Here is a 9731-nt window from a genome sequence, read left to right as displayed (position 1 = left end):
TTAACTAAAGAGACCAAATAGGCTGTTTTGCTATGATGGACTTTTCACTCAGCTTGTTTATTGCAGTTGTGTGTTTTTCAGGGTAATCCAGGGCTCTCAAGGGTGAATATTGAAACTGCTGACGTAGGTGCGAGTGTTTTCTGTAGCCAACATAAGCTACAGGTGCATTACAACTGTGTGGGAGCTTCCCATGACTTTTAGGTGCGAGTGTTTTCTGTAGCCAACATAAGCTACAGTAAACTGATGGACGAGACACATGATTGAGCGCAGGGTCATAACTACAAACAATATAAACATGTGAAATATCTGACTTACCTTGACTTATGCAGACCACAGAGAGGTGACACAGCTCACAAGCATCAACAACAAGCCAAATGAAACTCAACAGATGCACCTGTCTAACTGATGCTCGGGCTGTTGTAGTGCAGTGGTAAAGGAGCTGGGCTAGCACTCAGTAGCCAGGAAAGGTGTGGGTTGAATTCCCGGCTGCCACCATTGTGCCCTTGAGCAAGGCACTTTTCCCTGAGTTGCTCCACAGAGACTGGCCCTTGTAATAATTGATATACGTAAGTCACTTTGGAGACAGGCATCATATTACAGCGACCGGCTGTCAATCATCAGTGTGCCCGCGCTAAGTATAACCCCGGGCACGCTGATGGTTGGCATGCTGTGAGACGTTACAATATAAATAAAAATATAATAACATAAGGTCCTTCCTACAGGAAGTACAGTAGCACCATGACATCACATGAAGATCTCTGACACCAAACTACAATTCACAACTCTATCAAATGACATACAGAGGGAGTTTCCCAGATTTCTTCATGTTATCTTGTTTTCCGTTCCTCTGCTTGTTCGATTTGTATTACAGTGAACATTAGCCGAGAAAACCACAATATTCTCAGTATGGCCTGAGCAGGGTTCTGTTTTGTCTTCAGACACATATATAGACCACTGCTGTGATAGCATCTTCATTCATGGACATGATGGTAAAGAGCATTTTGTTCTGAGTGCCAATGATAATTTATACTCTAGAATAAAGAAGCTCTGCTCAAGATAATAGTGGTGTATTCCCGGGATAAAATTGGGGGCTTTCTTAAAAAAAAAAAACATCATATGTGTCAATACTAAGCTAATAAAATGACCTCTCGTGGCAAGTATGAAAACTTTTTACAGAAACTGAGATCAAGGTAAAACACAGGAGTAGATTAAGCCAAATGTGCTGATGACACAGCAATGGGGAGTAAGAGATTATTTGACTTATTTGTTGTTAAACTGTGTTGAACTCAAAAGTTAGCGACATAGCAATTGCCCCATAGGGAGCCAGCTTGCTAATTTGTGCACAAATTCTAATGTTTGATGCCTGATCATTACCTGCTTGTCTGTCAGGTTTCTGGACTGTCATTTGTACAGCAGTTTGTTCAACTGGTGTTCTTTTATAAAGATATTTTTAAATAAACCTGAATTGACTTGGCAAACATCTATCTAATTTCCAGATGGACTTCCTTACTCTATGTAGGGAAAGTCAAAGCTGTTATTTGAATCATCATAGACACTTTTTCTTAAAAATGTTTTAATCCATTTAAACACACAAACAGATGGACAATATTGTGTTATAGTTATATACAGTATTTTTGATAAAAAATCAGAGTACACAATTACTGAACAAATGTATAAAAAGTGTATTTAACAATCTATTGGTTATTAAAGGAACAGCCTTAAAAAACATTGTATTTTTATTGTTATATGAAAAATATGATAATTTGAAAAGAGCATGCACAAAGTTTACTAAGCTAAAGTACATTATAAAAACAATATTAAAAGGAAACACCAAACTACTATATCTGCTCAGTGCAAGCCCATGTAAGAATCAACAGCAGATTATATACAGAAACCAAAGGCGGAGGTTTGGTCTCAGATTTGGTAGGGACACATCCCCAACTCCTGTTGTCTCAATACCAACATTATTGTTTCAATATCAAAACCAAGCAAAGAATGTCAATTTCGATACTTTTGTGATTTTTTGGGGGTGCCCCCACCACCTTGACTTGATCAGTAATATTGAATATTGTGTGATCATTCACATCATTGGCAATCTTAGCATTTGATTGACCCTCCACACACACACACACACACATAGAAAGTGATGGTTGTCATAGTGTGTCATATTTTGGTATATTTATTCCATAGTTCTAATTCATATAAACTTTATATTGTTAATTAATAGTATTTTATGATCTGCATAATTACTAATAGCTAAACATATTTAGTAATGTGAATACATCATATTGATATTTAAATTATTAGGCTACCCTTTACGTCTTTAATATCATCACATTTGTGGTGTGTAAGTCTAATTGTGTGCCTGTCACTTTAAGAAGAACATGAACGCAATTAGCTTTCAGTCTTATGGTTTTAGGCTAGTGGAAAATGGTTTCGCATAGTGCAAGAATTTGTGGATGTCAATTAATCATGTGCAAAAAGGGGCAAAATGTGCATGCTGAAGGGCAAAGGGAATATTTACAATGGGCTTTTTTCAGTTATGTATTGGTAGACATCCCTGATAACTTAGCCTATACCAACACACTCGCTCGCTTTTCTACCAGTGTCACCACAAAGTGAAGTAGGCCTAGGCTATGCTTTGATGCTGTTGTGTGTGTCAGATAAACCCGGTTCGGTTTTGGGTAAACTTCGGTTTCAGCCAATCAAATGACAATCAAGTTTCTTTTACTGTCGTCCTGGCCGACGGAACAGTCCAAATAGCACAGGAGGAGTTCCCTAAAATATTGGTGGCGACAATTTTGTCATTTCAAACTATATTGATCAGGACTAGTCCCTAGCGTCCCTAGAGTCCCACACACCTAACAGACAGCATCATATTCAATAGGTAGTCTTATTTCTGTATAATAGCCTGTTATAATATAATAACATGTTTATGTTACTAGAACGCCGAATTGTAGGCTACCGTTTTTTTTTTTTTTTGTAAGACCCAGTCACAATTGTCCCACAAAATTGTATAACTTTTCCATGTGGTCCAGTAGCGCTGGAAAGTAGCCACGTTTAGCTCCCCCACACATTGAGCCTCGATCTGCACGCTGCAAACAGGGGCTTCTGCGAAGGTAGCACACAGTCAATGAACATGGGGGTGACATATTCCTATTTCGCCTTCCACCGACACTGGTATCAGCAACAAAGAACACATAAATGGGAAGAGGACAGGGAACTGGTCATAAACTGATCATACATATATTAAAGTCATACTGCTAAGACCAGGCATTTAAAATAGTCAAAATAGGGGCCCTTATCCTATCATAATTGCATTTTAGGTAGTATTTGAATTGGGTTGGGTGGTGTTGGGGTTCAGGCTCTGGTAAATTGCATCAGGTTGCATGGTGTTGGGGTTCAAGCTCTGGTAAACTGCATCAGGTTGGATGGTGTTGGTGTTCAGGCTCTGGTAAACTACATCAGGTTGGATGGTGTTGAGGTGAAGGCTCTGGTAAACTGCATCAGGTTGGGTGGTGTTGGGGTTCAGGCTCTGGTAAACAGCATCAGGTTGGGTGCCATCAGATGGTCCACTCTGGGCAACATTAACATAATCCCGGGTATTCTAAAGAGAAATAAATTAGTTGTATGTACATAACCAATAACTTGGTTACTTGGTTACTTATGATATAAATAAACCATTCATGAATGTTGCACAAGTAAACAATCCCGATATTGTGTTTCTCACCCGGTCTTCCCTTGTCTGTGTTGCATTTCTTGCTGCAACAAAACAACACAGAAATTGTCGACAGTCTTGATTTTTTTTTTTTTTAGACAGTTTCAGATTCTAATTCAGCGATTCTAAACCATTTCAAACTTCTATGTGTTTTCTTTAGTGTTTAGTTTAAATATAATGCAAGCACATGAGATGAGGACTTACAACTTAGGGCACATTCACACTGGGTCCGTTTAACTGGACCGTACCCGAGTGTGATTACTCCCCCCTAGCCCTGACCCAGCTGATCTCTGTTCACATTACATTTTTATTTGCAGACCTGGGTCCATTTGTGTCATAAACAGCAGCTTCATTTTACCAATATCGCTTGGCAATGTTGCAAAAACGGTAGTTTATTTCCTGGTTTTGGAACAGATAGCATTCAAACTGCAACGGAGTTCTAACAAACCGCATCCCAGACCCCCGTTTTCTAGCGGACCCTGGTCCGCACCCGGGTTCGGTAGACTGCGTTCACATTAGAAAAAAATCACCGAACCATCGGTCCAAACGAACTCGGGTCTGGACCAGATGGTCTAGTGTGAATGCACCCTTACACTGCAGTGTGATGAGATGCACTGATACTTTCAACTATGACTGACACCACATTTGAGTTATCAGCTCCATATTTTTTCTCACAATGCAACTCACAATGCAAGACAGAGAGAGAGAGAGAAAGAGAGAGAGAGAGAGAGAGAGACAGAGAGAGAGAGAGAGAGAGAGAGAGAGAGAGAGAGAGAGATACCTGCAACTGTGATGGCCATAGCAGTAGAGTTCTCAGCTCCATATTCATTCCTGGCCTCACAGTAGTACTGTCCTCCATCTTCAGATCTGATGTTAGTGATGCTGTACTGCTGTCCTGATCCTAAAGGAGTGGACTCATCCACCTTAAACCAGGTGTAGTTCTCCACTGGTGGGTTGGCATCACTGCTGCAGGTCAGAGTCACTGAACTGCCATTGACAATCACATCAGACTCAGAAAATAAAACTTGTGTGTTCTTTGGTTCATCTGGAATGAAGGGCATAGAAACATGTCATGCAGTACAGTACACTCACTATAGTAAAGTCTACACACAAAAGTACTTATTGTTTATCAATCATTGTTTTGCTAACAGTCTAACAGTGATTTGCAGTGATAAACATACATTTCTTTCTGATTGTCCCTAATGTTTACTGTTTATATACAGATACTCACATACAACCTGGACAGACACAGCAGCAGAGTCCTGTTGACCAATCATATTGGCTGCTCGACAGAGATACTCTCCACTGTCCTCAGAACTGATCTGGCTGAAGGTGAGTGTGTTGTCCTTTCCTGACTTCAGTTCTACAGCTCCACTCTTCTTGATCCAGGTGTATGTGTGTACTGGTGGGTCAGCTTCACTCATGCAGGTCAGAGTCACTCTAGTTCCCTCAATTATTTCACCAGATGGAGCAGACACAATTATTGTGTTCTTTGGAGGATCTGGACAGAAGGAAACAGTTAATTATCATATTTCTGTCTTGACATGTACCTCATATTTTATTAAATAAATAGGAAACATAATTTTATACAGTCAACTTAGCAATGCACTCCCAATGGATATTATGATACTCACATAAAACCTGGACAGACACAGCTGGAGAGTCCTGTTGACCAATCGTATTGGCTGCGCGACAGAGATACTCTCCACTGTCCTCAGAACGGATCTTGCTGAAGGTGAGTGTGTTCTCCTTTCCTGACTTCAGTTCTACAGCTCCACTCTTCTTGATCCAGGTGTATGTGTGTACTGGTGGGTCAGCTTCACTCATGCAGGTCAGAGTCACTCTAGTTCCCTCAGTTATTTCACCAGATGGAGCAGACACAACTCTTGTGTTCTTTGGACCATCTGCATACAAATGGCAAACCTTTATAGTCCAGTTATGTCCCAGGTAATTTAACACCTAACACTATTTACTCATTTATGCATTTGTTGTAGTAAGAGAGGAAAACAATGAACTGTTCTCAAAGGCTGCTTTGTTGGTGATGGTTTTTGCTCATAAAAGTTTGTTTGATTAGTCTTGGCTGCTGATTGGCTGCTGTGGGAAATCCAACATTTCCTCCCTTACAGGGTGCTAAATTGCCCTTCTAAACTAAAGTGCTGTTATATTTGGCTTATTATGAAAGGCAAAATATGACAAGAACCCAGGCTATTGAGCTACTGAAATCCTCTCAGGCATAGTGGGACAGTATTTAATTCTCAAAAGTCCAGCAGTTGGTCTCTTCAGTTTCCAAACAGTTACAGACTGATATTAAACAAGCTAAAGCAACACAGTGGTAAATCATGCCCCTGTACCAATTTATTTAAAACTTGTTTCTGATTCAAAATGATCTATATATATATATATATATATATGTCTCAAAAGCAAATTTTTGGAAATACAGTTAGGTAACTACAGGAAGTAAAAAATGACACACTCACAGGCAACCTGCAGGCTTACAGGAGCTGATCTCATCAAGATGACCACATACAGAAGTTGTCTGACAGTAATCTTCTCCACTGTATGTAGATGTGATGTGATAGATAGTGATTCTATATGATGACCATTGCTGCAGGTCTGTGGGTCTACCAGTCTTGTACCAGCTGTAGATCTGCCCTGGTAGATCAGATCTGTTGCTGTTGCAGGTCAGAGAGACAAGGGTGCCTTCCACTACATCACCAGGAGGACTGATGGACACTACAGGTGTCTTTAGGGGATCTGGACATCCATGAGTGAGAACACAACACTGATTATAGGTCTGATTACACAAGTCAAAGGACATATAAAAGCTCAATAAGACTGATAACAATGACATGTGGAAGGTTACACACACACGCACACACACACACACACACACACAAACACACACACACAAACACACACACACACACACACACACACACACACACACACACACACACAAACGTAATATGATGAACCTTAGTAAACAAGCATAATGTCATGTTATTTCCCTTTACCTCTGACATACAGCTGGACCCCTGGTGTTCCAATCCGCTTCTGTTCTTCAGTGTGTGTTGTTATCCTGCAGTTATATGGACCAGTATCTGATGTAGTTAATGAGTTTATACGTAACTGGCATCTCCCAGCTCTTCTGCAATCAACACGGATCCTGGAGTTATAGTTTCCATCAGAATGGAGATCAGGATGATCCCAATAGTATTGTTTTGTCCAGTAAGCTTGTTTAATAGTCAGAATGGAGATCAGGATGATCCCAATAGTATTTGTTTGTCCAGGAAGTTTGTTTAATAGTCAGCGCTGAATCCCCCACAACAGCACAGATGCTCTCAGGTTGGTAAGTGACACCCCATTGCTGAACACACACCATGGAGATATGACCAGTATTATCACATACACACACAGACACACACACACGCACACACCTACGACATGAAACACACAATGAAGAGATGCTAAGTATTACCACACACAAACACACACACACTTACAATAGAGAATACACATCATGGAGAGATGTTCAGTATTACCACACACACGCACACACACACACACACACACACACACACACACACACCTGCAGCAGAGAACAAACATCATGGAGAGCGGACCAGTATTACCACACACACACACACACACACACCTGCAGCAGAGAACAAACATCATGGAGAGCGGACCAGTATTACACCACAAACACACACACACGCACACACACACACACACACACACCAGCAGCAGAGAACAAACTTCATGGAGAGAGAACCAGTATTACCACACACACACACACACACACACACACACACACACACACACACACACCTGCAGCAGAGAACAAACATCATGGAGAGCGGACCAGTATTACCACACACACACACACACACACACACACACACACACACACACACACACAAACAAACACACACACAGACACACACACACATACACACACCTGCAGCAGAGAACAAACATCATGGAGAGCAGACCAGTATTACACCACACACACACACACACACACACACATACACACCTGCAGCAGAGAACAAACATCATGGAGAGCGGACCAGTATTACAAAACACACACACACACACACACACACATACACACCTGCAGCAGTGGCACAGTCCACTAATATAATGTTACTTCTGGATGAATTCAAATGTGTGTATAGAAAGTGGTCTGTTTCTGACAATGTTGGCTTGCCCTCTTTATGAATCTTTCTTACACAAAATGGAAAACAAGCATATGATGACTGTGGACACGGATACACCCACAGGCAAACACAACAAGCCAAACACACAACAACAACAGAGTGTAGTTGTATAGTGTTTCCATGGCACCCAAAGAGCTTCAGAGCGAAGGGGCGACCTCTAGCCTAGAAATCTAGACGCACCCTAGCGGCAGCAAATGTAATTTGCTGCCAGGTTAGTCTAGCAACTCTCCGTTGGCTTGCGAGCTGGAAAAATTAAACTTCGATAGGCCAATCACATTGTGTGTCGGTAGGCGGGCTTAACATAATGATTGATAGCAGATTTGCAACGGTTCGGCATGAATTCCCGTGACACGAGTTAAGCTTTTTTTAAGTTGGCAAAAGTTTGAACTAGTCAAAGAACTAGCTCCGCTGGTGGGAAAACGCATGGGACTCATGGGTTGTAGTGCTATCCTACTGCGTGCAGAGGGAATATGAAAGACAACCGATTATCCCGCCCCTCGGACTGAGCACTGCAAATGGTGAGTCCCCAGGCCTTACATCTTGATGTGGGTCTGGCTCGTCAGGATTGGGGACCTCATACCACCACTAATGTGTAGCACCCACCTGGGTGATGTGCAGCAGCCATTATTGGGGGGTCAGATATTATTGTAATAAGTGCCATGGGACCCTTAATGACCACAGTGAGCCAGGGCCTAGATTTAATGTCTCATCCGAAGGATGTCATCTCCTGCAGTGTCCCCGTCACTGCACTAGGACATTGAGATCAATTTTTGCCCAGAGGGAAGAGTACCACCTACTAACCATCCACCAACACTACTTACAGCAGCCTCTTAGTTTCCAAGGAGGTCTCCCATTCAAGTACTAAACAAGCCCACATACACACGCACACACACACACACACACACACACACACACACACACATACAAATGTGTAAACACAAACACAAATGTGCAAACACAGACACACACCCACACACCCACACACACACACACTCATCTGCTAACTTAAACTTTTTTTTTGTAGGTAACACATTCATACACAAGCCACTTCTCAGAAGAGCTGCAGCTCTATATAGAATTGCAGAAGTTCTTGCATGAAATGCAGTAAATATAATATATAAGTAAATATATAATATAAGTATTAAGCAACATGTATGTCAATGAAATAGTCAGCCTGAGTGGGTAGTATGTAGACATGTAAAAACAACATTTCACACCACAACACTGCCAACTATATAATCAAAAGACTATATACTTGTTGAGAGTGTGGTCAACTCTGCATAAATTACTGACGTAACTGATGATCAACGTCCTGCGAGTTCCTCTTTGATGATGATCTCACTTCTGTGCGTCATGCATGTGCTCCTATATGATAAAGAGAGTCACATATCTATTTTTTCATAATTCTGCAGTTTACATTTTATAAATGATTTTTTATTACATTTTTTTGCTTCTTTTAGATACCCCTCCTCCACCCTACACAAGTGCCTCAAAGCAGCCATGTGGCCCCTCAGCTTCCTGTGTGATTAAGAGTCTTCACACCACACTGATGTCCGGCAAACAGCCTTTATTGTAGCACGTCCGTTTAGTATTTTAGCCACTCCACTGATAGAGAAGATATAAGACATATAGAGAGTGAGATAAAGGCTTCTGTCTCCAAACTATGAGAAACACTCCTCTGTTGCTAGAAGTGCTATGTGGCTTTGGGCTGCCATGCTGGACGATCTCTCCTTCTCTGCATGATTGTCACTGGTTGCAGTGTAACAGTGTGGCCAACAGGGGGAGCCTTT

This window comes from Alosa sapidissima, chromosome 9 (genome assembly GCF_018492685.1).
Source record: "Alosa sapidissima isolate fAloSap1 chromosome 9, fAloSap1.pri, whole genome shotgun sequence".
Lineage (NCBI taxonomy): Eukaryota > Metazoa > Chordata > Actinopteri > Clupeiformes > Clupeidae > Alosa > Alosa sapidissima.
Note: the sequence above shows the minus strand (reverse complement) of the source record.